Source organism: Macaca nemestrina, chromosome 8, assembly GCF_043159975.1.
Source record: "Macaca nemestrina isolate mMacNem1 chromosome 8, mMacNem.hap1, whole genome shotgun sequence".
Classification (NCBI taxonomy): domain Eukaryota; kingdom Metazoa; phylum Chordata; class Mammalia; order Primates; family Cercopithecidae; genus Macaca; species Macaca nemestrina.
The window spans coordinates 115691614-115718856 of NC_092132.1; the positions used below are offsets into that span (position 1 = coordinate 115691614).

Below are 27243 nucleotides of genomic sequence, written 5' to 3' on the forward strand. Positions count from 1 at the left end.
ACCCAAGCTCAGACAGCCGTCTTCCTGCAGCAGTGACATGCCCAGGTGAGAACAGGTCCCAGCCCTCGTCACTCCAAAGCCAGACACAGAACTACACAGGCTGCAGCACAAAGAGGTCTCTGTTGGCATCCGTCCTCAGACAATCTCAATATCCCTCCCCTCAGGCTGCAAGTGGCAGACATCAGGAAACTTTATCCAAGGAGGCAAGGCTAAGTAAGGGCTGCCAGGCTACCAAGAAGCCAGCTCCACCATATATTTCACAGAATGAGGCTTTCTGGAGTGACACACACCAGGGAGGAAAATGCTATGGGCTTTCAACTTCTTGAGGTTGTTACTGCTCTAGGGCAAAGTGTGAAGGAAGCATTGTGGAAGATGCTGCACCATGGAAACCTGTTGGAAGAAGAAACGGGAGTGGCTTGCTAATAATCAATAAAGCAAAATAAAATTTGCTGGCATATGGGGGGTCAAACAACTCAATTAGAATTAATTCACCAAATATTTACGGAAACCCCATTGCATGTACGAAATAGTATTAGGCACAGTTAGGAATAGAAAGATCAGTAGGGCAGGGTCTATTTTAATAGACCGTATTTAATAGATCCCAGGCATGTACCTGGGATTGGCTGGGTGAGGTGGCTAACCCCTGTAATCCCAGCACTTTGGGAGGCCAAGGCGGGTGGATCACCTGAGGTCAGGAGTTCGAGACCAGCCTGACCAACATGGTGAAACCCCATCTCTACTAAAAATACAAACATTATACAGGCATGGTGGTGGGCGCCTGTAATCCCAACTACTCGGGAGGCTGAAGCAGAACAATTGCTTGAACCTGGGAGGCAGAGGTTGCAGTGAGCTGAGATCGTGCCATTGCACTCCAGCCTGGGTGACATAGCAAGACTCAATCTCAAAATAATAATAATAATAATAATAATAATAATAATAATAATAATAAAATGTACCTGGGATTTATTTAGGCATGATGAAAACAGCAGATCAGGAGACAACCGCCATTCAAACTGTTCCCAAGCGGAGGAAGTGCACCCACCACCCAGGGTCCCATGGGAAGCAGCAGGGTCAGTCAAAAAGAAACACAGGTAACATCCTGTGTGTGGTTATCTCGGAAAGGAATGGGCAGGCAGGGTAAGCAGCTCAACAGGTCTAGGAATGAAAAATTTGAATAGTTTTGGCAGGCTCTGGGCTTTAGAGGTGGTTGTCCAGTACCTGGCCCTCAGGCAATTCAGGGCAGGGGATTAGTGTCCTAGCCTTCAGATCTGGTGTGGCTATGGACTTGGGATTGGTTGGTTTGCATATCAAAAATGAGCTTGCAGGAAATATGGAACCAGCCTAAATGCCCATCAATTAACAAGTGGACAAAGAAACTGTGATACATACATTATATATATATATGTGATAGAATATTACTCAGCCATAAAAAGGAGTGAATTAATGGCATTCACAGCAACCTGGATGGAATTGGAGACTATTATTCTAAGTGAAGTAACTCAGGAATGGAAAACCAAACATTGTATGTTCTCACTCATCAGTGGGAGCTAAGTTATGAGGATGCAAAGGAGTAAGAACGATACAATGGACTTTGGGGACTCGGGGAAAAGGGTTGGGGGAGGTGAGAAGTTAAAGACTACAAATTGGGTTCAGTGTATACTGCTTGGGTGATGGGTGCACCAAAATCTCACAAATCACCATTAAAGAACTTGCTTATGTAACCAAATACCAGCTGTTCCCCACAAAACCTATGGAAATAAAAAAAATTAAATACTTTTTTAAAATGAGTTTACAGGAAAGTTGTGTGTTAGCTCTAGGAATTAGCTAACCCTGGATGGGGCGGTGCTTCCTGGGTCCCAGATGGCAAAGAAACATGGTCAACACAGAGTTTCTGCTCTCAAGCTAAAAATTCAGGAGGAAGGACCTAGAACATGTCCACAACCTTAACACAAGACAGAATATAATATGTGGCGTAAAAAATAAAAATGAAGGGCATGGGATTTCCCAGAGAAGGAGAAATTATCCAGTTGAGGGAATCAGGAAACGCTTCAGGGAAGAGGTAGTATTTGGGCAATGAATAACCAAATATATTTAGTTTTTAATTGATAATACATGTGCATGAGTTTTTAGAATCCAAAACAACAACGAGGGTCAAACTAAGAAAGGCAAACTACAGTGATGAGGAAGAGGTCAGTGGTTGCCAGGGGTTAGGATTGGAAGGAGGAGGGAAATAAAAAGGAATAGCACAAGGGATCTTTGGGGGTGATGGAACTGTTCTGTACTTAATTAGAGTGGTAGTTACACAAATTTTACATGTAATACCAGCGAGGCCCAGTGGCTCACACCTGTAATCCCAGCACTTTGGGAAGCCGAGATGCGAAGATTGCTTGAGCCCAGGAGTTTGAGACCAACCTGGGCGACATGGCAAGACCCTGTCTCTACAGAAAAAAAAAAAAAAAAAAAAAAAATTTAAATTAGCCTGGTGTGGTGGCACCCACCTGCAGTCCCAGCTACTCAGGAGGCTGAGGTGGGAGGATTGCTTAAGCCCAGGAGGTTGAGGCTGCAGTGAGCCATGATTGAGCCACTGCACTCCAGCCAGGACAACAGAGTGAGCCCCTGTCTGAAAATAAAATAAAATAAATTTGCATTTATTTTCTGAGTGCCACTGAGTATCTTCTCATATTATTATTTTTTTAAGACAGAGTCCTGCTTTGTCACCAGGCTGAAGTATGGTGGTGCAATCTCAGCTCACTGCAACCTCTGCCTCCCGGGTTCAAGCAATTCTCCCTGCCTTACCCTCCTGAGTAGCTGGGATTACAGTCGCCTGCCACCATGCCCAGCTAATTTTTGTGTTTTTAGTAGAGACACAGTTTTGCCATGTTGGCCAGGCTGGTCTCAAACTCCTAACCTCAGGTGATCTGCCCACCTCAGCCTCCCAAAGTGCTGAGATTACAGGCATAAACCACGGGGCCCAACCTCATGTAATTTAAGAGCCACTTGGATGTCCTTTTCTGTGAATTCTGTGCATGCCCTTTATCTTTATTGCATTGGGGTCTTTATTAGTTTGTAGAAGCTCCATATAGATTGAAGAAAGGAATCCTCTGTCTGCTGTTTATGTTGTAAATATCTTACTGTTTGTTGTTTGGATTTTGACTTGGTTGGTAGTACTTTCGGCCATGGAGAAAGTGTTAGTCTTTATGTAATCAAATGTATCCATTTTGTTTCTTTTATGTCTTCTGGATTTTGTGTCATACTTCCAATTTCTTTCCCACTAAATGACTATTATAATTGGTGGGTGAGGAGGGGGTGAACAGAGTGAGCACAGGGATCTTTATATATCTGTTATATCAAGCTTACTAATTGTGTTATGCAAATCTTCTATACACTTACTAATTTTTTGAGCTGATTGATCTATTAATTACCAAGAGAAATGTAAAAATCTACCAATGTGATTATAAATTACCAATATCTTCTTAAAAGTCTATCCATTTTTGCTTATATATATGTATATATATATAGAGAGAGAGAGAGAGAGACACTTTTTTTGTAGAGGTGGGATCTCACTATGTTGCCTAGGCTGGTCTCAAACTCTTGGGCTCAAGTAATCCTCCCACTTGGCCTCCCAAAGTGCTGGGATTATAGGTGTAAACCACAGTGCCCAGCCTCAAGTTCTTTCCTGAAGAGAGAGTTAGGCAGCACATTTCTATGTCTGCTATAACATGCATAATTTTCCTACATCAGCATTTTAATCCCCTTCCTAAATAATACTAGAATTTAGCATTATGACGCATCATTTCTGCCAATATTCAATGTAGGTGCCCAGTATCTAATCCCACTTCTTGTCACACCCCCACAGTTAATCATCATTGTTTTATTCAGTCAATGCATGTTCATATTTTCATACACAGTCCTCCCTAAGTATCCACAGGGAACTGGTTCCAGGACTCCTCTAGATACCAAAATCTTCAGATACTCAAGTCCCTGATAAAAAAAAAATGGCATAGTATTTGCATAAAACCTACACACAACCTCCTGTATACTTTAAAGCATCTCTAGATTAGTTATAATAGCTAATACTAATACAGGCCGGGCGCGGTGGCTCACGCCTGTAATCACAACACTTTGGGAGGCCGAGACAGGTGGATCACTTGAGGTCAGGAGTTTGAGACCAGCCTGGCCAACATGGTGAAACCCCGTCTCTACTAAAAATACAAAAAGTTAGCTGGGTGTGGTGGCCAGCAACTGTAATCCCAGCTACTCAGGAAACTGAGACAGGAGAATCACTTGAACCTGGGAGGCTGATGTTGCAGTGAGCCGAGATCATGCCATTGCACTCCAGCCTGAGAGACAGAGTGAGACTCCATCTCAAAAAAAAAAAACAAAAACAAAAAGCTAATACAATGTAAATGCTATGGAAATAGTTGTTATACTGAACCTTTTTATTTGAATTATTTTTTTTAATAATTGTTATTTATACAAATAAAGAAGAAACATTATAATTATAAACATTTTTAAAAATATTTTTTGAAAGTTGCAGTTATAGGTAATAAAGTTTCTCAAAATAAAACTACTATGGCACTACTGAGTAAGGCATTTCTCTCTGGATTTTTTCCCAAGCAAGGGCTGTGGATGAATTTGCACTGAGACAGCCATCACACTTGTACATGACACATTATTTCTACATAGTAAGCTGGGGTTAGGACCAAATATTTAATAGGGAGCTGTTCTTCCAGAAATCATTCATGATCGTGGTCTACTTAGTACTTTGCTTCAAGGCCTTAGGCAAGCAAGGATAAATAACAGGTGTCCCTTCCTTAAACATAATTATTATTTTATATTTTTTACTTTTATTTCCATAGGTTATTGGGGTACAAGTGGTATTTGGTCACATGAGTAAGTTCTTTAGTGGAGAACAGTGAGATTTTGGTGCACCCATCACCCAAGCAGTATACACTGCACCCTATTTGTAGTCTTTTATCCCTCACCCCCTGTCTACCCTTTCCCCCAAGTCCCCAAAGTCCATTGTGTCATTCTTATGCCTTTGCATACTCATAGCTTAGCTCCCACTTATGAGTGAGAATGTACGATGTTTGGTTTTCCATTCGTGAGTTACTTCACTTAGAATAATAGTCCCCAATCTCACTCAGGTTGCTGTGAATGCCATTAATTCACTCCTTTTTATGGCTGAGTAGTATTCTGTCACATATATATATACACACCCACACACATATATAAATATGCACACACATATATACATATACATGTGTGTGCATATATATGTGTGTGTGTATATATATACCACAGTTTCTTTATCCACTCATTGATTGATGGGCATTTGGGTTGGTTCCACGTTTTTGCAATTGCAAATTGTACTGCTATAAATACGCATGTGCAAGTATCTTTTTCATATGACTTATTTTCCTCTGGGTAGCCCATTAGTGGGACTGCTGGATAAAATGGTAGTTCTACTTTTAGTTCTTTTTTTTTTTTTTGAGACAGAGTCTCGCTCTGTTGCCCAGGCTGGAGTGCAGTGGCGCGATCTCAGCTCACTGCAAGCTCTGCCTCCTGGGTTTACACCACTCTCCTGCCTCAGCCTCCCGAGTAGCTGGGACTACAGGCGCCCGCCACCTCGGCCGGCTAGTTTTTTGTATTTTTTAGTAGAGACGGGGTTTCACCGTGTTAGCCAGGATGGTCTCGATCTTCTGACCTCGTGATCGGCCTGTCTCGGCCTCCCAAAGTGCTGGGATTACAGGCTTGAGCCACCGCGCCCGGCCTACTTTTAGTTCTTTAAGGAATCTCCACACTGTCTTCCATAGTGGTTGTACTAGTTTACATTCCCACCAGCAGCGTAGAAGTGTTCCTTATTCACCACATTCATGCCAGCATCTACTATTTTTTTATTTTTTGATTATGACCATCCTTGCAGGAGTAAAGTGGTATGGCATTGTGGTTTTGATTTGCATTTCCCTGATCATTAGTGATGTTGAGCATTTTTTCATATGTTTGTTGGCCATTTGTATATCTTCCTTTGAGAGTTGTCTATTCATGTCCGTAGCCCACTTTTTGATGGGATTGTTTAGTTTTTTTCTTGTTGATTTGTTTGACTTCATTGTAGATTCTGGATATTTGTCCTTTGTCAGACATACAGACTGCGAAGATTTTCTCCCACTGTGTGGGTTGTCTGTTTATTCTGCTGACTGTTCCTTTTGCCATGCAAAAGTTCTTTAGTTTAATTAAGTCCCAGCAATTTATCTTTGTTTTTATTGCATTTGTTTTTGGGTTCTTGGTTATGAAATCCTAGCTTAAGCCAATGTCTAGAAGGGTTTCTCCAATGTTGTCTTCTAGAATTTTTATAGTTTCAGGTCTTAGATTTACATCCTTAATCCATCTTGAGTTGATTTTCGTACCAGGTGAGAGATGGGGATCCAATTTCATTCTCCTACATGTGGCTAGCCAATTATCCCAGCACCATTTGTTGAAAAGGGTGTCCTTTCCCCACTTTATGTTTTTGATTGCATTGTCGAAGATCAGTTGGCTATAAGTATTTGGGTTTATTTCTGGGTTCTCCGTTCTATTCCATTGGTCTATGTGTCTATTTTTATACAAGTACCATGCTATTTTGGTGACTATGGCCTTATAGTATAGTTTGAAATCAGTTAATGTGATGTCTCCAGATTTGTTCTTTTCACTTAGTCTTGCTTTGGCCACCTGGGCTCTTTTTTGGTTCCACGTGAATTTTAGAATTGTTTTTTCTAATTCCATGAAGAATGATGGTGGCATTTTGATGGGAATTGCATTGAATGTGTAGATTGTTTTTGGCAGTATGGTCATTTTTACACATTGATTCTACCCATCCATGAGCATGGAATGTGTTTCCATTTATTTGTGTCGTCTATGATTTCTTTCAGCAGTTTTATAGTTTTCCTTATAGAGGTCTTTCACCTCCTTAGTTAGGTATATTCCTAACTATTTTATTTTTATTTTTGCAGCTATTGTAAAAAGGGTTGAGATCTTGATTTAATTCTCAGCTTGTTCGTTGTTGGTGTATAGAAGAGCTACTGATTTGTGTAGGTGAATTTTTGTATCTGGAAACTTTGCTGAATTCTTTTATCAGTTCTAGGGGCTTTCTGGAGGAGTCTTTAGGGTTTTTTAGGTCAACGATCATATCACCAGCAAACAGCAACAGTTTGACTTCCTCTTTACCAGTTTTGGTGCCCTTTATTTCTTTCTCTTCTCTGATTGCTCTGGCTAGGACTTCCAGTACTGTGCTGAAGAGGAGTGGTGAGAATGGGCATCCTTGTCTTGTTTCAGTTCTCAGAAGGAATGCTTTCAACTTTTCCCCATTCAGTATTACTTGACTATGTGTTTGTCATAGATGGCTTTTATTATATTGAGGTATGTCCCTTGTATGCCGATTTTGCTTAGAGTTTTAATAATAAAGGGATATTGGATTTTGTTGAATGCTTTTTCTGCATCTATTGAGACAATCATGTGATTTTTGTTTTTAATTATGTTTATGTGATGTATCACATTTATTAACTTGTATATGTTAAACCACCCCTGCATCCTTGATGTAAAACCCACTTGATCACAGTGGATTATCTCTTTGATATGCTACTAGATTCCGTTAGCTAGTATTTTGTTAAGGATTTTAGCATACATGTTCATCAGGGATATTGGTCTGTAGTTTTCTTCTTTAGTTATGTCCTTTCCTGGTTTTGGTACTAGGGTAATACTGGCTTCATAGAATGAATTAGGGAGGGTTCCCTCTTTCTCTATGTTGTGGAATTGTGTCAGTAGGAAAGGTACCAATTCTTCTTTGAATATCTGGTAGAATTCTGCTATGAATCCATCTGGTCCTGGGCTTTTTTTGTTTGATAATTTTTAAATTACCATTTCAATCTTACTGCTTGGTATTGGTCTGTTCAGGGTATCTAATTCTTCCTGACTTAAGCTAGGAGGGTTGTATCTTTCCAGGAATTTATCCATCTCTTCTATGTTTTCTAGTTTATGCATGTAAAGGTTCATAGTCATCTTGAATGATCTTTTGTATTGCTGTGGAGTCAGTTGCAATATCTCTCATTTCATTTCTTGTTGGGCTTATTTGGATTTTTCTCTCTTCTTTTCTTGGTTAGTCTTGCTAATGGTCTATCAATTTTATTTTTCTTTTCAAAGAACCAGCTTTTTGTTCCATTTATCTTTTGTATGGTTTTGTTTGTTTGTTTCAATTTCATTTAGTTCTGCTCTGATCTTGATTTTTTCCTTTCTTCTGCTGGGTTTGGGTTTGACTTGTTCTTGTGTCTCTAGTTCCTTGAGGTGTGACCTTAGATTGTCTGTTTGTGCTTTTTTGGACTTTTTGATGTAGGCATTTAGGGCTAGGAACTTTCCTCTTAGCACCACCTTTGCTGTGTCTCAGAGGTTTGGTAGGTTGTGTCACTATTGTCATTCAGTTTGAAGAATTTTTTGATTTCCATCTTGAGTTCATTTTTGACCCAATGATCATTCAGGAGCAGGTTATTTAATTTCCATGTATTTGAATGGTTTTGAAGCCTCCTTTTGGAGTTGATTTCCAGTTTTATTCCACTGTAGTCTGAGAGAGTGCTTGATATAATTTCAGTTTTCTTAAATGTATTGAGATTCATTTTGTGGCCTATCATATAGTCCATCTTGGAGAAAGTTCCATGCACTGTTGAATAGAATGGATATTCTGTGGTTGTTGGATGAAATTTTCTGTATATATCTGTTAAGTCCATTTGTTCCAGGGTATAGTTTAAATCCATTGTTTCTTTGTTGACATTCTATCTTGATAACCTGTTCAGTGTTGTCAGTGGAGTATTGAAGTTCCCCACTATTATTGTGTTGCTGTCTTATCTCATTTCTTAGTTCTAGTAGGAATTATTTTATAAATTTGGGAGCTCCAGTCTTAGATGCATATTTGCTCCACTTTTAATTGGAGCACTTAGGCCATTTACATTCAATGTTAATATTGAGATGTAAAGTACCATTCCATTCATCATGCTATTTGTTGCCTGTATACCTTGGTTTTTTGTTTTTGTTTTTTAAACTGTATTTTTGTTTTATAGACCCTGTGAGATTTATGCTTTAAAAGGTTCTGTTTTGATGTGTTTCCAGAATTTGTTTCAAGATTTAGAGTTCCTTTTAGCAGTTCTTGTAGTGGTGGCTTGATAATGGCAAATTCTCTCAGCATTTATTTGTCTGAAAAAGACTGTATCTTTCCTTCATATACGAAACTTAGTTTCACTGAGTACAAAATTCTTGGCTGATAATTGTTTTGTTTGAAGAGGCTGAAGATACGGCCTCAATCGCTTCTAGCTTGTAGGGTTTCTGCTGAGAAATCTGCTGTTAATATGATAAGTTATCTTTTATAGGTTACCTGGTGCTTTTGTCTCACAGTTCTTAAGATTCTTTCCTTCATCTTAACTTTAGATAACCTGATGACAATGTGCCTAGGCAATGATCTTTTTGTGGTGAATTTTATTCCCCCAAATATGTTTTCCAAACTTTTAGATTTCTCTTCTTCCTCAGGAACACTGATTATTTTTAGTTTGGTCATTTAAGATAATCCCAGACTTCCTGGAGGCTTTGTTCATATTTTCTTATTCTTTTTTCTCTGTCTTTGTTGGATTGGGTTAATTCAAAGATCTTGTCTTCAAGCTCTGAATTTCTTTCTTCTACTTGTTCAATTCTATTGCTGAGACTTTCCAGACCATTTTGCATTTCTATAAGTGTGTCCATTGTTTCCTGAAGATTTGGTTGTTTTTTATTTATGCTATCTATTTCCTTGAATATTTCTCCCTTCACTTCTTGTATCATTTTTTGAATTTCCTTACATTGGGCTTCACCTTTCTCTGGTCCCTCCCTGATTAGCTTAATAACTAACCTCCTGAATTCTTTTTCAGGTAAATCAGGGATTTCTTCTTGGTTTGGGTCCATTGCTGGTGAGTTAGTGTAATTTGGGTGGGGGGGTGTTAAAGAATCTTGTTTTGTCATATTACCAGAGGTCGTTTTCTGGTTCCTTCTCATTTGGGTAGGCTCTGTCAGAGGGAAGGTCCAGGGCTGAAGGCTGTTGTTCAGATTCCTTTGTCCCACGGGGTGTTCCCTTGATGTAGTACTCTCCTCTTTTTCCTATGGATGTGCTTTCCTAAGAGCCGAGCTATAGTGATTGTTATCTCTCTTCTGGATCTAGCCACCCAGCAAGTCTACCGGGCTCCAGGCTGGTACTGAAGGTTGTCTGCACATAGTCCTATGACATGAACCATATGTGGGTCTCTCAGCCATGGATACCAGCACCTGTTCCGGTGGAGGTGGCAGGGGGTGAAATGGACTCTGTGGGGGTTCTTAGCTTTGGTGGTTTAATGCACTATTTTTGTGCTGGTTGGCCTTCTGCCAGGAGGTGGCACTTTCCAAAGGGCATCAGAGGTGGTAATATGGGGAGGAAGAGGTAGTGGGTGGGGCCCTAGAACTCCCCAGAGTAGATGCCCTTTGTCTTCAGTTATCAGGGTGGGTAGGGAAGGACCATTGGGTAGGGGCAGAACTAGGCATGTCTGAGCTCAGACTCTCCTTGGGCGGGTCTTGCTGTGGCTGCTGTGAGGGATGGGGATGAGGTTCCCAGGTCAATGGAGTTATGTTCCTAGGAGGATTATGACTGTCTCTACTGTGTCATGCAAGTTGTCATGGAAGTGGGGGAAAATCGGCTGTCACAGGCCTCACCCAGCTCCCATGCAACTTGAAGGGCCAGTCTCACTCCCACCGTGCACCCCCTAACAGCACCAAGTCTGTTTCCAGGGAGTGGGCAAGCAGGGCTGAGAACTTGTCCCAGGTTACCTGCCTCCCAGCTGCAAAAGCAAATATGGCTTTCCTTCTTCCCCTGCCTGTGGAGTCTGCACACCAGATTCACGCCCTCCCCCAGGTTCTGGCCAGGAGGATTCTCCATTAGTTCAAATTGTTACAAAGTTCAGCTGGAGATTTTCTTCTCCCTGTGGACTTTTCCCAGCACTTCTGGCCACCCTCCCGAAGGACTCCTGTGAGGCCAGGCAAAAACGTCTTACTAGGGGGACCCATCAAGCTCCCAGGACTTTTCTCGCTGCTTCCTCTACCCCTGTATTTTGCTCGACTCTCTAAATTAACTCAGCTTCAGGTAAGGTCAAAATCTTCTCCTGTAATCTAAGCCTTCAGTTTCTCCAGTGGGGGTGTGCGTTTCAGAGGTGGACGATCTCCCTTCCCCACTTCCACAGTTTGGGCCCTCACAGTATTTAGGGTGTCCCCCGGGTCCTGTAGGGGCAATCCACTTCCTTCAGGGGGGTTTGTGGGTCCTCTCAGGTTCCCTGATTTATTCCTGCAGTCGTACTGGAGCAAAAATTCATGGTGTGAGCCTCCGCATGCTGCTCTGTCTGTCCAAGTTGGAGCTGCAGTCTAGTCCTGCCTCCCATCCATCATGATCTGCCCATAATTATATTTTATTGTTGTGGTTTTTGCATATTCTTTGATCCACAATTGGTTAAATCCACAAATGCAGAATCCTCAGATAAAAAGGGCTGACCATATGTTTACTGATTTATTTGTTCATCATTTCTTCTTGCATTTTAATTCTTCCTTCTGCTTTCAACTTTATTCTTCCTGAAGTATATCCTCTTTCAGGGACTGTGTTAGTGTCTTTCAGTCTTTGTTCTGAAAATGTTTTTATTTTGCACTCACTCTTTTTTTTTTTTTGTTAGATGGAGTCTCACTCTGTCCACCAGGCTAGAGTGCAGTGGAGCAATCTCAGCTCACTGCAACCTCCGCCTTCTGGGTTCAAGCAATTTTCCAGCCTCAGCCTCCCAAGTAGCCGGGATTACAGGTGCATGCCACCATGCCCGGCTAATTTTTGTATTTTTAGTAGAGACAGGGCATCACCATGTTGGCTAGGCTGGTCTCAAACTCCTGGCCTCAAGTGATCTGCCTGCCTCGGCCTCACAAAGTGCTGGGATTACAGGCATGAGCCACCGCGTCTGGCCTGCCCTCACTCTTAAGTGATAGTTTAGCCAGGTATAAATTTTTTCTTTTTTTACAAGGATTCTGAACATTTTGATACATGATTTTCAGGTTTCGATTATGACTGTTGAGAAATCTTATGATAGTCTAATTGTTCCCCCCTTGTAGAGTGCCCTGGTTGCTTTTAACACTTCCTTTTGGTCTCTGAGGTTCTGCATTTTGACCATAATGTGTCTAGTTATTATTTCATTTAATTTAGTCTGCCTGGGATCCCTATGATTTCTGAATCTATGATTCATGTTGCTCATCAACTCTGGAAAATTATCAACCATTTCCTCTAAAATATTGTCTTTGCCTCATTGTTTTTATTTTTTTTTTCTGGAACTTCTGTTAGATACATAGTGAACCTTTTTAGTCCATCCTTCATGTCTCTTAACATCTTTTTTACATTTTATGTATTTTCAAACCTTTGTAATGAATTATGGACAATTTCTTTAACTCTAGATTTAAGTTTATTTATTATGTTCTGTTTTATATAAACGTGCTGTTTTATACAATATTATATTTTAATTTTGGTGCCTATATTTTTCATTTCATGTGCCTGTCATTTTTTCATCATATTTTTCTCTTTTCTTACATTTTTCATCACTTCATTTATGTCTTCAATCTTTTTGAGCATATACTTTTATGAATTCCTATCTAGTAGTTCCATTTTCAGAAGTTATTAGTCATGGCCGCTGATACAAACTCATGATGGATTGTTTCCCAGTGAGTTTTAAATTTTGAGCCGCATCCAGCAGAATCCCATCTGTGGAAATCCTTTAAAGCCAGGGATCAGGGTGTGTCCTTCCAGTGGGATTTTGTGTTTGCTGCTGCCCGTCTCTCCAGGCCGTCAGGAGCGTCAGCCTTAGGACACTTTAACATTAAAGTCTTAGCTGGAGGATTCCTGGACCACCCAGATAGTATAAATTAGAACCAAACTCAGCCAAGGTACAGGCTGTGACTACAAATTCTCAGGGGGTCCTTCTTCCCATCCAGACCCAAGTCATAGCAGATAGGCCTCCTTGCTGTCTCCTTCTGCTGTGTGAATGAATGTATTTTAATCCATTACTTTACTGTGCATGAGGCCCACAGATGATTCTAACTTTAAGCAAGAGCCTTGGTTCCAACCCCTCTGCCTGAAGTAGGCCCAAAGCTGTGTCCCTGAGAAGGTTCAGACCCAACCCCTGGTCATCACCAGGTCTGAAAACAAGCCATGCTCCTACCAGGGCTGCCACAATCTCTGACCACATATTTATCAGTCTATTTTTCAGTTTACTCTTTAATTTTGAATTTGGGAATTTCTTTAGTTTTTTACATGTTCAGTTATATGTTGAAAGGGGTATTTGTTGTATCATATTTAGGATTTCCAGTTGTTTTGTATCAGAAGAATTCCCAAATTATATTAGGTCACCATATTGACAAATTAGCATCTGATCCTCCGGCAAATTAAAGGCTGAGGCAGGAGGATGGCTTGAAGCCAGGAGTTTGAGACCAACTTGGGCAACATAACAAGACCCTGTGTTTACAAAAAAGAAAAGAAAAAAATTAGCTTGGCATGGTGGTGTGCGCCTGTAGTCCCACCTGCTCAGGAGGCTGAGAGGATCCCTTGAGCCCAGGAGGTCCAGGCTGCAGTGAGCTCTGATCATGCCACTGCACTCCAGCCTGAGAGAAAGAGTGAAACCCTGTATAGAATGAATGAATAAATAAATAAAAGAATAAGCTTCCTTATTGTTTGTTCGGGCACTTCATGACCTCATATTCATAAGTTTATTGCCTCTCTGGGCAACATGTCAGCCTCAGTTTCTTTCTGTTAAAACACTGGCCCTCTCCATTTTTTAAATTCAAATCCCTAGGAATACGTACTTGGTTGGACCAGCTCACCTCATCTAGGCAGAGCTCCCCAAGACTTCTACAGGCCATGGGCAGCCCATGAGTTGGCTGCTTTTGAGTCAGGTCCAATCAAGCGAAGCTGGAGGAAGAGTAAGTCTCATAGCGCAAAACACTGTGGCTAATGGTGCCTCCACCAGGACCATTTCCTTAAAAAGGCCTGTGGACACAGAAGGCACTCCCAGAGACAGTCCTCCTCCCAAGCACCATCAGGGCAAGATACCACCATCCCCTGAAAGCATAGCATTTTACCCATGAACAAATGAATAAATAAACAAACAGCGAGTTGAATGGCCCATAGCCAATTGTGATGGTTTGTATAGGTTTCAGTATGAAAAGCAGTCACTAATGAGCTGCTTGGTCACATTTTTGTCAATTATTTAGATGTAGAGATCAAAGTCAGATTATAGATTGGGCACAGTGGCTCACATCTGTAATCCCAGCACTTTGGGAGGCTGATGTGGAAGAATTGCTTGAGCCCTGTAGTTCAAGACTGGCCTGAGCAACACAGCAAGACCCCATCTGTACAAAAAATAAATTAGCCAAGTGTGGTGGCCTGCACCTGTAGGCCCAGCTACTCAGGAGGCTAAGGCAGGAGGATCTCTTCAGCCCAAGAGTTCAAGGCTGCAGTGAGCTATGATTGCATCACTGTGCTCCAGCCTGGGTAACAGAGTAAGACTGTGTCTCTAAAAAAAAATTTAAATGAAAAAGAAAAAAAAGTCAGTTTATACATCTGATGCATGCCACAAAGTTGAAAGAGATAGATAACGCTTTCCAGAAATGAGGTTCAAATGGTTTTGGTTGATTACAATAAACAAGATTTAATTTAATTAGGATTAGGGAAAGCCCTAAAGTTATGTCCAAAATTCCAATGGTGAAGCACAGGATTGTTGTGTCCTGACTTGGCAGCAACTCATGGACCAAGAATCTGGGACTTTTAGTGACTGACATTTCAACCTGACCCTGACTAGTCCTGCTCAACTCCTACCCAAATCCTCCAGGCCCTGGTGAAACACGTGGGGCCCACAGGAAAAGAGCTCTCCATGGTCGCCCTGTCTCTGTGAGCTTCAATCCTAACTTACCTGTCTCATCAGCCTCAGGCTTAGCTCTACCGCTGCCCATTCTCTTCTGTACCCCAACATAGCTTCCTTAATTTTATGCACAATTTAATTTTCTGGGTCCCTTTCTTATCTCTCTGCTCATTAGTCATTTCACTTGCAGTCTTCTGGGTCTGCAATTCATACTAGGAGCTTCGGAAGAAATGAAGGATACATTTCTCCTAGAGAAGAGACTATGGGAAGCAAAATAGGACCGTCAAATGACAGACAGGATGGACAGGCCCTGCGTTGCTGCAGCCACCACTGTTAGAACCAGAAGGGAGAGAGTTGAAAGAATCAGATGTCTGTTCAATACTAGCCACTTACTGTTTCAATGAATATGTGCGAGCACTTACAATCTGCAAGGTGATAGGCGCTTTGGGCCATCCAAAGGAAGGACTTGCCAACAAATGCAATGCATTCCGTTGAGCTCTAGTGTTGAAGGGGGATCCCTGACCTGCTATTGAGAATGCTGCAGAGTTGATTGCTGCATTGGGTAAGGGGACTAGACTCACCCAGTGGCAAAATTCTGTATCTACAGTGCCATCTCCAAGCCAGGCCCACTCTCCCAGAAAGGCACTGACAAAAATGAATCCTTTTGAATGCAGAGGAGTAACAGACCACAAGCTGTAATTTCAAAGGGGTCAGAATGACCTGCAGAAAAGCCTGCAAATATTTCCCTACCTGTCCACTTGCTTCTGGCCCTTTAAATTAGCCCAACCCACTCCCAGGCTGCACCTGCAGAAGACGAAGGGTAGCTGAAAATAGCCACCAGTGTGCAGGGCAATTTCCCAGAACCTCCATTCTCTGATTTGGCTCAGATTCTATCTTAGCCTCCTCCAATCTCCTGGCTCTGACTTCACCTCGGTTATTTGAACCTTGGCTTGACTAATCCTATAGACCAGAGAGGTTTTCCAACTTGAGCCAGCATCAGAATCACCTACAAGACTTATTAAAGCAGAAGCTGCTCATCCCCAGAGGTTTGTTTTTGTTTATCTTTTTTGAGACAGGGTCTCATTCTTTTACCTAGGCTGGAGTGCAGTGGTGTGATCAAAGCTCACTGCAGCCTGGACCTTCCAGGCTCAAGCGATCTTTTCACCTCAGCCTCCCAAGAAGCTGGGACTACAGGCACGCACCACCATGCCTAGCTAATTTTTAAACATTTGTTGTAGAAATGTGGTCTCACTATGTTGTTGCCCAGGCTGGTCTCAAACTCCTGCCCTCAAGTTATCCTCCCACCTCAACCTCTAAAAGTGATGGGATCATAGGAGTGAGCCACCGTGCCCAGTCCAGAGTTTCTAATTAAGTCGGTCTGGGATGGACCCAATAATTTGCAGCTGTAACAAGTTCCCAGGTAAGACTGATGCTGCTGGTCTGGGACCAGGCTTTGGAAGTCACTGCCCTAGACCTAGGCGTGGTTCTCCCCTCTGCAAGAACCTCTAATCTAACCCAGTCCCGCAGAATCCTACCTCTGTCTCCTAAGCTATCACAGCCCCAGCCATCGCTCCAGTACCCAAGGGGGACTTGGGATGTTACCAATGAAATGATGCCTAAAGTTTCCCAGCATTTGATTCTGAAACCCAGGGTTTCTTGATCTATCAATATGCAAGTGCCCCAGAAGGCATTTTGCCATGGTTTTACAGAGATAATTAATTAAAAATCTTCTGGGAATGGTGTTCCCTCATCGAGAGTTAGCATGTTAAAAAAAAAAAAGGAAGAAGAAGAAGAAAACGAACTCTCCCAAATCTTCTTAAATCACATGAGACCCAGCTGGTGGCCTTAGAGTTGCAGACTGAAGTACCCAAGCAGACAGCTTGGGTCAGGGTCAAATGTTAACAGCTGGCTCTAACATAACTCTTATTCTGTGACAGGCTGTGTCATAAATACTTAATATATATATTACATACATTTATTTATGTATGTGTTATTTAGTTCCTCATAACAAACCTATAAAGAAGATTTTGTTATCCTCATTTCACTAAGAAAACTGGGGCACAGAGAGGTCAGGTAATTAGAATGAAGACACACAGCTAGAACATGAGAGAGCCAGGACCAAGCCCGGGAGTGGAGCCCTCAGGTCTATGCATTCCCCGCTGCACTGCACAGCCTGGGGTAACTTACACAGACTCTGAAATCTGTGTTCTGAATCCAGCCTCCTTTTTCTGCTGAAATAGGTACCCCCTGGTTGGGATCCAATTTTCAGGTGCCTGAAGTCCTCCATCCTTTCCTTACCATCCCCACCTTGAAAGAGAAGTGTTCCCTTGTCTAAGAATTTAATTTCAGGCATTGGCAAGCAGAGAAATATGGGGGAGTCACTGGGGAGGGCCTAGACCATACCAGGTCTTAGCTGGCCGCAAACATACACCTGACAGGTTCTTGACTGTTTTTCAGCAACTTAGTGAAGGTGGGATTGCTGGGAGAAGTCCCCAGGGGCTCTCCCCTAAATGGTAGGCCCCTCTGAAGTCATGGTAGGCCAAGGCCACTTACAGGTTTTGAGGATATCTCCAAAAGAAGGGTTTATAATAAATGTTTACATTAAGCAAACACATGTTTAACCCCCCAAATAAATATACTGGGAATGTACAGTTGACCCTTGAACAACAAACGGGGTTGGGACACCGACTCCTTCAGATTGAAACTCCCGGTCAGGCATGGTGGCTCACACCTGTAGTCCCAGCACTTCGGGAGGCCAAGGCAGGAGGGTTGCTTGGGCCAGGAGTTCAAGACCAGCCTGGGTAACATAGTGAGACCTCGTCTCTATTTTTTTCAATTATAAATTTAAAAAATGAAAAGACTCCTGTGAATTCAGTATGTCCCGCCATGTGATGGCAGGGCAGTCTGTCCTCTGAGGGTTGTGGGTAACTGGAGACACATCTGCAGAGGATACCCACAATCCAAAGCTGAGCACCCCCTATCTGGCCCAATGGCCACCTCTCCCATCTGTGACAGGCCTTGCTGGAGGGGCCTAGCTCTGTGGACCCTGGCTGAGGCTCCAGCATCAGTTGGGCTTCATCTCTGCTTTCTCCCACAGCACAGACCAGCCTGCCCAGCACTGTCTACCAACCAGAGGCCTCTCTCAGTCTTCTCGCTTCCTAAGCTCCAGCTGAATTCTCCCAGCTTCACTCACTGCTGCCCTAAAACTGAAAATTCATAATATTCTGGTTCATTGACCAATATTTTAATAGGCATCTAATGGGTCTTTTGCTCCTAAAAATCCCTTACCTCATATCCTGGAGCACAGCTCTAAACCTCTATATCATTTCCACCTCTGGTTGTGGAACTTGACCAAATCCACAGAGTCCTTGGCCTGCTTCTCCTTTACTAAAAGGAGGGACATGGTTTTGTTTTGAGTTTGCCCCTTTAGTCTTTCACAAGGGCCATAGGACCACATAGACACCATTCCCACCCAACGTCTGCATGTAAGACAACTGTGGTAGCAACACTGGGTTGCTTGGGCTTCTTTTTGCTGCTGCAACAATGGCTAAACATTTCCCAAGAGTGAGTGCGTCTCAGCATAAAGATAGATGCATGATGCCCAGTTAAATTTGAATTGCAGATAAACAATAAATACTTTTGTAGCATAAGTATAGCCTGTGCAATTTGGTGGATATACTTACACTTAAAAATTATTAGTTGGGTCAGGCACAGTGGCTCGCAATGGTAATCCTAACACTTTTGGAGGCCAAGGCAGGAGGATTGCTTGAGCCCAGGAGTTTGAGACCAGCCTGGGCAACATAGCAAGACCCCATCTCTCCAAAAAATGAAAAAATTACCTGGGTGTGGTATCTTGCACTTGCACAGCAACCCAGGAGGCTGAGGCAGGAGGACTGCTTGAGCCCAGGAGATCGAGGCTGCAGTGAGCTATGATCACGTCACTGCACTCCAGGCTGGGCAACAGAGCAAGACCTTGTCTCTAAAAATTAAAAATTAAAGTAAAAAGTAAAAATTATTAGTTGTTCATTTGAAATTCAAATTTAACTGGGGTGCTGCATTTTTATTTGCTAAATTTGGTAATGCTAAGCTGACATCAAATAATCCAGTTTAATGAGCGTTCTGTGAAAATATTACCAATAAATACAGGCAGCCCAACGGCCTCACTAAAGTACCTGCTTTTTGCCTACGGAACAGCAGGCATCTGATTAATGATCACAACTGACCCAGTGTCCAGTAGAAAACAGGAAATTCCCCAAAAGGACATTGCAATGCTACTTGAAAAAAAAAAAATGAAATGAAAAATACTACAAAGTCAAAAGTTAACAAGATCACCATAGTTACCAAACACCCTTTCTAAGGATGACACGGGGTGAGGTTGGTAAAGATAGATAGATCTCTCCTCTATTATAATTTTTCCAAAGGTACTTACCTAAAAAGCAAAGGGTGATTCAGGACACCTAGGTCCTTTCCTTATTCCAGGACTGGTCACTGTAGGATTGGTGTTAAGGTGAAGACCTTAACAGTAACTTCCACCCCATCCTCAGTGCCTCAATTTCACCCTAGATGCAAACAGAGACCATCAGAAGGCCCTCAGAAGAAAAATGTGTCATGTAGTCAAGGAAGTCTCCCACCATTTAAATAAACAGCCACGGTGAGGTAGCTCTGCCCCTCCGATGAAAAGGGAGGAAAATTGCCTCATTAAAAAACATTTTCAATAAAAAATTTTCATCAGAAACATTCACAAGAGGGTTTTGGTCAAATGATGCAATAATTTTAAGGCAATAATAACCATGCTTTTGAAAGTCGGTGCTGATTACCAGGTGTATTGAAAATGGCCTTGGGGAAATCTCTGTGCAAATATTTCCTTTTTAGTTTAATTTCAAAGACTACTTAAAAGGAAAAAGGGAGGATGTCTGCAGTAATAAAGGAGCAATCATTTGCACCTGGACAGGACTATGTTTCATCCCAGAATCTAGAGCATTTTGTGTACAGATGGGAGAGCCCGGGTGTGCGGCGGAGGTTGCAGGGCAGGGAAGGGACATGGCAAAAAAACAAGGTACCTCTACCAAGGTCACACGGAAACACAGGTGGACTCGATAGCACAGCTCCCACCTGAATACAATCACACAGCCTCCCTGCTCTGAAGAAAGCATGGATCACGTGATGGGAGGTCCTTCCTAGCTTCAAAATCAAAGCCTCTGCAGCTGCCACAAAGCTAATAAGGCCATGGACAAGTTTACTGAGCATCTGCTACATGCACAGCCCGTTAGGCACCACAGGGGAGAATGAAGAGGGATAGACCCTAATCCTGCCAGCAAGTGCAAGACGAGCTCAGGAGGCAAGACTGGCTTGTGCGTGTGTGCAGAGTGACTTAGTACTACCCTCTTTATGAGAGATGGAATCTGTCAGCGAGGGTGTGAGGGGGTATACAGACCTCCCTCAGGCCTCCAAGTGTAGGAGAGACTTAGATAGAAACGTGGGACATTTCATAATGTTTCATAATGTCTTATATTCTACCCCTCTCTACTAGAAAACTGGAGAACCCCTGCCTTTCCCCCAAGAAATGCAAAATAGACTTCAGGCTGGTCCCAGGCTGTTTGCAGAAAACCAGACATTGGAGGTCTCTTCCAAGAAGTTCAAAAGGGGTTCTGGTTAGTGTATCCCTCCTCTATTTGTGTTTTGCTGGTTTCTTGCCCCACCCAATCCTTTATTCGCTCCTTCTTTTCTTCTTTTCCTTCCCACAAAAGAAAAACTCATAATGAGACCACAAGACAAGGACAGCAGAGAAGCTCCTGGATTCTCACCCATTTTGCTGAACTCTTGGGGGAGCAATGGTTCCTGTTAGGGCTGAGCCATGGTCTGAGCTGGGAGGAGGGTCACAATGACCAGGACAGGACCGCTGGTGTCCACGGTCCCCCCATCCACTACATGCTTACAGAATAAAGGATTCGACAGGTCAGCAGACGGCCACTATCAGAGGGACCCGCTGTCATCCACTACCCCAGGGCTGGTCACCGAGCAGCCTGGATGTTCTGGAATAGTTTCCATTTCAAATGATATATTGACCCCATAAATCATCCAAATGGCCTGGAAATTATAACATTTCAGCATCCAAGCTACAATTTCAAAAATGGCCCCTCACATTTGGAATCGGTACAAATATCTTCCACCAGCCCAGATCTCCTGGCTGGGTTTCAGAAACTAGGATCACTGCTAGAGGCTGGTGGGAAAGTATGAAATTTGACCTTCATGATCCCCACACACCCTTTCAGCCACCTGTTCCCACCTACTGCCCAGCTGACTCCACCCTCCCTCTGCCCCTTTTTGGTGAAAACCTGCCCCAATTAGCATCCGGCAAGCATACACCAGCAAAAAGACTGAGGAGGATGTTAGGATATTTGCATCCTCACAAGAGACAGCGTCTTGAGACAAAGGGATGAAATCCTAATAAGGAATTAAGGGGTTTAAGCAAAGTGTAAGAGAATATAGAGAAGGCTGGGCTTGGTGGTTCATGACTGTAATCCCAGCACTTTGGGATGCCAAGTTGGAAGGACCGCTTAAGCCCAGGAGTTCAAGACCAGCCTGGGCAACATAGCAAGACCCTGTCTCTACAAAAACAAAAAAGAACAGATTAAAAAATTTAGTCGGGTGTGGTGGCACGCACCTGTAATCCCAGCTACTTGGGAGGCTGAGTTGGGAGGATCACATGAGCCCAGGAGTTGGAGATTTCTGATTCCTCGCCTTTTGCTGTGATACTTCCGATTGTCTCCATCTTTGGCAAACCCTGGGACACACCTTCCCTAAGTAGAATCCCCACAGGGAGATGTGTGGAATGAGCCAAGAGAGAAACCACGCTTGAAAAATCTCTCTTTTCTTTGTTCTTCTGGCCACCTGCGGAAGATGGGTAAGCTTCGCCCTTTTCCAATCCTCTAATCAAAGAGGATGCGTGAAAGTCTTTGAAGAAAGTCTCTGCAGAAGGCTGATTCACCCTCAATTTTTTCCTCCGCCTTCTCCTCCTATGGCCTGTAATTTCCACAATTAGAAATTAATTCCTTTGAATTTTTTCTGCTAAAATACATATAAGCCTGGGAAAGGAAACAGCAGTTTTATTCCAAAGCGAATGTACTTATTCTGAAAGAGTATTTTGATAAGGGGAGAAAGAATTTAAGAGTTCCTGGGAATGAGGGAATTGGGAACGGTTAAAAGGAGACTCAAAGAAAGGAGAAACAACTTTGGAATGGAAAGATTCCATCGGGAGGGGGCCAAGCCAAATTTTTCCTCTCTCAGAGCTTTGCACAAGCCAAGCAGGTCAGAACCAGGTCTCCAATCAGCAAAAGGAGGTAAAAGGTTGGGGAATATTGGAGCAAGTTCAGGCATTGGATACAAAGGCTTCCTTTCGTCTAGGCATTGTGCAAGCCCCAAGGGTGCAGTGAAAGATAAGACCCAGCTCCTGCCCTGAATGTAGAGTTCACAACATAGTTGGGAGAATCAGTACTCATCATTTGGGTTGAGGGCCTTGGATGTTCTGGCCACACACAGAGGAGGGGCACGGTCAGCAGGCACCTGATGCAGCCTGGAGAAAGGGGAGGATGGGACACATAGACTGGCTATAAAGAAAAAGACAAGTTAGAAGTAGCCTAACCAGTGACCAGGCACGGCACTTACACCTGCAATTCCAGCATTTTGGGAGGCCAAGGCAGGAGGATCACTTGAAGCCAGAAGTTCAAAACCAGTGTGGGCAACATGGTGAAACTCTGTCTCTACAAAAACTAACAAAAAAATAGCCTGGTATGGTGGCACACACCTGTGGTCCCAGCTACTTGGGAGGCTGAGGTGGGAGGATTACCTGCACTGGGAAGGTCAAGGCTGCAGTGAGCCCTGATTGTGCCACTGCACTTCACCCTAGGTGACAGACAGAGACCCTGTCTTAAAAAAAAAAAAATTCAGCTGAGCATGGTGGTATGCAGTTGGAATCCCAGCTACTCAGGGGCTAAGGCAGAAGGATCACTTGAGCCCAGGAGTTTGAAGCTGCAGTGAGACGTGATCACACCACTACATTCCAGCCTGGGTGACAGAGCAAGACCCTGGCTCTAAAAATAAATAAATAAAACTTTTTTTAAAAAAGAAGTAGCCCACTAGGAAAAGGAAAGGCATACCCAGTGGAGGAGAGCACATAAGCAAAGGCTTGAAGGAAAGCACCTTCTATGTGGTTGGAATGTAGGTCCTTAACGGGATGTGAAGGGAGATGAGGCTGCAAAGGTGTTTGGCCATCAGAGCACTGGAGGTCATGTCAAGAAGTTTCAACTCCTGGCCGGGCACAGCGGCTCACGCCTGTAATCCCAGCACTTTGGGAGGCCGAGGCGGGTGGATCACCTGAGACCAGGAGTTCGGGACCAACCTGGCCAACATGGTGAAACCCCATCTCTACTAAAAATACAAAAAGTAGCTGGGCATGGTAGCGGGCGCCTATAATCCCAGCTATTTGGGAGCCTGAGGCAGGAGAATCTCTTGAACCCGAGAGGCAGAGGTTGTAGGGAACGGAGATCGCGTCATTGCACTCCAGCCTGGACAACAAGAACGAAACTCCGTCTCAAAAAAAAAAAAAGAAGTTTCAACTTCCTTGGGAAAGCAATCACAAACTTCTGAAGAATTGTAAGCAGAGGACTACATGGCAATTTGTATCTGCCTTGTTCACCAGAAGGCAGGCAGATGATGGAATGGAGGGGAAAGAGGCTGGGGACAGGGGCGTCAGTTAGGAGGTTATGATAATAGATTCGAGATGAAGGACTCACCTGAAGCACGTGCAGAGAATATAGAGGAAGATTGGGAAGATCTGAGGACCAAGGTAGGAGCTGAGGGAATGTAGGAGGGTGACAATTGCCTGGATTGCCAGCAGAGCCACTGGGGAATGGCTAACTGTCCACTGAAAAAAGGAAGGCAGGGTTGTCATGCAGGGCTTAGGCTTGAAAGTTTGGATGAAAGCAAAATTTCATATGGCCAACATTGCACTTGAAAATCCCTTAAATTATCCATAATGTACAGTAGAGATCATCACAGGTTTGGTTGAATCAGATGAAGTTCCAAGGGCTTGTTATATGTGAAATGCAGACTTTTTTTTTTTTTAAGTCAGGGTCTTGCTCTGTCACCCAGGATGGAATACAGTGGCATAATCTCACTGCAGCCTTGAATTCCTGAGCTCAAGCAATCCTCCTGCCTCAGCCTCCTAAGCAGCTGGGGTTATAGGTGCATGCCACTGCTCTCAGCTGAAATACAGATCTTAAACCCCAAAAATCACACTCAGCATGGAGAGATGCTCATTACAGGAAAAACACAAGGAACTCCACAGAGATAGAAGAATCAGGTCTTCCACTCCTTCACCCCAGGGTTTTCAGCCATAGGTAGAATGACTAGCGGGAACTCCAAGCAAGTTTGAGTCTATGATTCTCAACCTTGGCTGCACATAGGAATCACCTGGGGAACTTTGAAAAATACAGATGCCTGGGTTTCACCCCCAGAGATTCTGATTCCATCCTTCTAGAGAACAGCCTAGGCATCTGAATTCTAAGGTGCAGACAAGGTTGAGAACCACTGGTTTAAGTTGTTCTCTCTCCTCACCCTTGCCTCATTTGAATTTCTATGAGTTAAAGGGCAAAGGGTGAATTCAGTTTTGGACTTATGGTGACTTTCGGACGTTCAAGCAAAGACATCCTCTACCCTCCACTAATGATCCCTCTGGGTCTTATAAATGTTTATCCACGCAGCCCTGGGTTCAGTAACAGTTCCTGATTGAGGGGTACAGTTGCTGGGATGGGGAAGATGCTCTTCCAGACAGTAGTTCCAGACAGCTTGACTCTGAAACACAAACAAACAGAAAATAGTCACTCTGCCTCCCAACCTGTTCAGCACTGGGGAGGTGGCAGGGTGGGGATCAGGGGAAGATTTCAAACAAGGGCAACATTTACTAGGCTTTTCCAACCACACTAGAATAGTTATTACAGCAAATAGCCGATTTGACTGCTATGAGTCTATAATTTCAACCTCTGAAGTAACATGTTCTCAGAGCTTCTGGTATCTCAGTTTGTTGATGCAATGAGGAAAATCCAAGGATAGTACTTCAGGTACGTCCCCATGCCCCAGGTGGTAGTGCCCTAGTGAGAACTAGGCTCTGCAAAATCAGGCTCCAAGACCGTCACAAGGAGCCTCCTTCAGAGTCTAGGTTAGGGCTGAGTTCTTATTTTTCTTCCCATACTTGTAATCTGCATGCCCTCTCCTTAAAATGGTCAGTGTGTTACAGGAACGCGGTCCCGATCCAGACCCCAAGAGAGGGTTATTGGATCTCGCACAAGAAAGAATTCAGGGCAAATCCATGTGAAAGCAGATGTATTAAGAAAGTAAAAGAATAGGGCCAGGTGCGGTGGCTCATGCCTGTAATCCCAGCACTTTGGGAGGCCGAGACGGGCGGATCACCAGAGGTCGGGGGTTTGAGACCAGCCTGACCAATATGGAGAAACCCCATCTCTACTCAAAATACAAAAACTTAGCCAGGCGTGGTGACACATGCCCATAATCCCAGCTACTCCGGAGGCTGAGGCAGGAGAATCACTTGAACCCAGGAGGCAGAGGTTGCAGTGAGCCGAGATCGCGCCATTGCACTCCAGCCTGGGAAACAAGAGCAAAACCCCGTCTCAAAATAAAAAAATAAAAGCAGAAGAATAAAAGAATGCCTACTCCATAGATAGAGTAGCCCTGAGGGCTGCCAGTTGCCCATTTTTATGGTTATTTCTTGATGATATGCTAAATAAGGGGTGGATTATTCATGCCTCCCCTTTTTAGACCATATAGGGTAAATTGATATTGCCATGGCATCTGTAAACTGTCATGGCACTGGTGGGAGGGAGTGTAGCGGTGAGGATGACCAGAGGTCACACTCGTCGCCATCTTGGTTTTGGTGGGTTTTGGCTGGCTTCCTTACTGCAATCTGTTTTATCAGCAAGGTCTTTATGACCTGTATCTTGTGCTGATCTTCTATCTCATCCTGTGACTTAGAATGCCTTAACCGTCTGGGAATCCAGCCCAGTAGGTCTCAGCCTCATTTTACCCAGCTCCTATTCAAGATGGAGTTGCTCTGGTTTGCACGCCTCTGACAACTGTTTCTCCAGGCATCTTCCCTGGGGCATCTTTAAAACTCTAACTCCAGAAAATCCTGACCACCCCTCTCCCCAAGAGGCAATGAAGACCGAGTCAGTCTATCCTCGATCCATAGGATGACCTACTAGCTAGCAACCAGAACAGAAGTGCCACACCAGTCCAGAGTGAAGGCCTTCAAACACAGCTGAGGGCTACCGCCAGTCACTCTACTTTGATTTGCTGGACACTGATAGGGCCTCCCCATGAGGTCCCTGAGGGAAAAAGAGCCAGTCCCAGACTTTTGGGCATTCAAATCTAGTCAGTGTTCTTTTTTTTTTTTTTGAAACCTAGTCTTGCTCTGTCACCCAGGCTGGAGTGTAGTGGCACAATCTCAGCTCACTGCAACTCCGCCTCCTGGGTTCACGCCATTCTCCTGCCTCAGCCTCCTGAGTAGCTGGGACTACAGGCACCCGCCGCCGTGCCCAGCTAATTTTTTGTATTTTTAGTAGAGACGGGGTTTCACCGTGGTCTCGATCTCCTGACCTCGTGATCCGCCCACCTCGGCCTCCCAAAGTGCTGGGGTTACAGGCGTGAGCCACCACGCCTGCACAAATCCAGTCAGTGTTCATCAAGCCCATGATGGAGGAGGCGCAGCAGGTTAGACCATCACTTGAATCCTAATGGGAGATCCCGGGTTGACCCTGATTTCCTGGAGCTGGTGCTTTAACCCTTCAAGAAGGCAGCTCTTCTGTGGAAGCCCCAGCCCAGCCAGCCCACAGCAGCCAATCAAGGGCAGGCACTTCTGTCAAGGGCAAGTCCAGCAGCCAATCCAGGGCAGACACTTCCGTCCAGGGCAGGTCCAACGGTCAATCCAAGACAGGCACTTCCGTGGAGGGCAGGTCAGGCCCAGCACTCAGCTGACACATGTTGTTTGGGTTACCCCCACCTAGGGGCCAAGGGAAACCCTTGGCCTTCTGAAGGTTCTCTGAAAAATCAACTCACAAAAGGGAGATCAATTAGAAAAAAGACATGTAAATTTATTTAACGTGTATACACGGGAGCCTTCAGAATGAAGACCCAAAGATACAGGGGATATTGTCCACTTTTATGCTTAAGTTCAACGAAGTATGGACAGCCATGTAGAAATAGGATTGGACAAAAAGTC

The 27243-nt window shown here is 43.7% G+C and overlaps 1 long non-coding RNA gene across 2 annotated transcripts in view; it reads right to left on the bottom strand.

Moving 5' to 3' along the window:
- LOC105476563 (uncharacterized) overlaps positions 1-26949 on the bottom strand; it is a 43881-nt gene extending 16932 nt beyond the window's left edge. Inside the window, exons 1-6 of one of the 2 annotated variants that reach the window (XR_011607085.1) lie at positions 26638-26949; positions 21616-24803; positions 19381-19510; positions 15003-15211; positions 13615-13715; positions 3852-3981 (exon numbers count right to left, since the gene is read on the bottom strand). This is a non-coding gene — a long non-coding RNA (uncharacterized lncRNA). Of the gene's footprint in view, positions 1-3851; positions 3982-13614; positions 13716-15002; positions 15212-19380; positions 19511-21615; positions 24804-26637 lie in introns of those variants that run through there. The other variant, XR_011607084.1, reaches the window with a different exon arrangement.
- Positions 26950-27243: the final 294 nt, after the last annotated feature.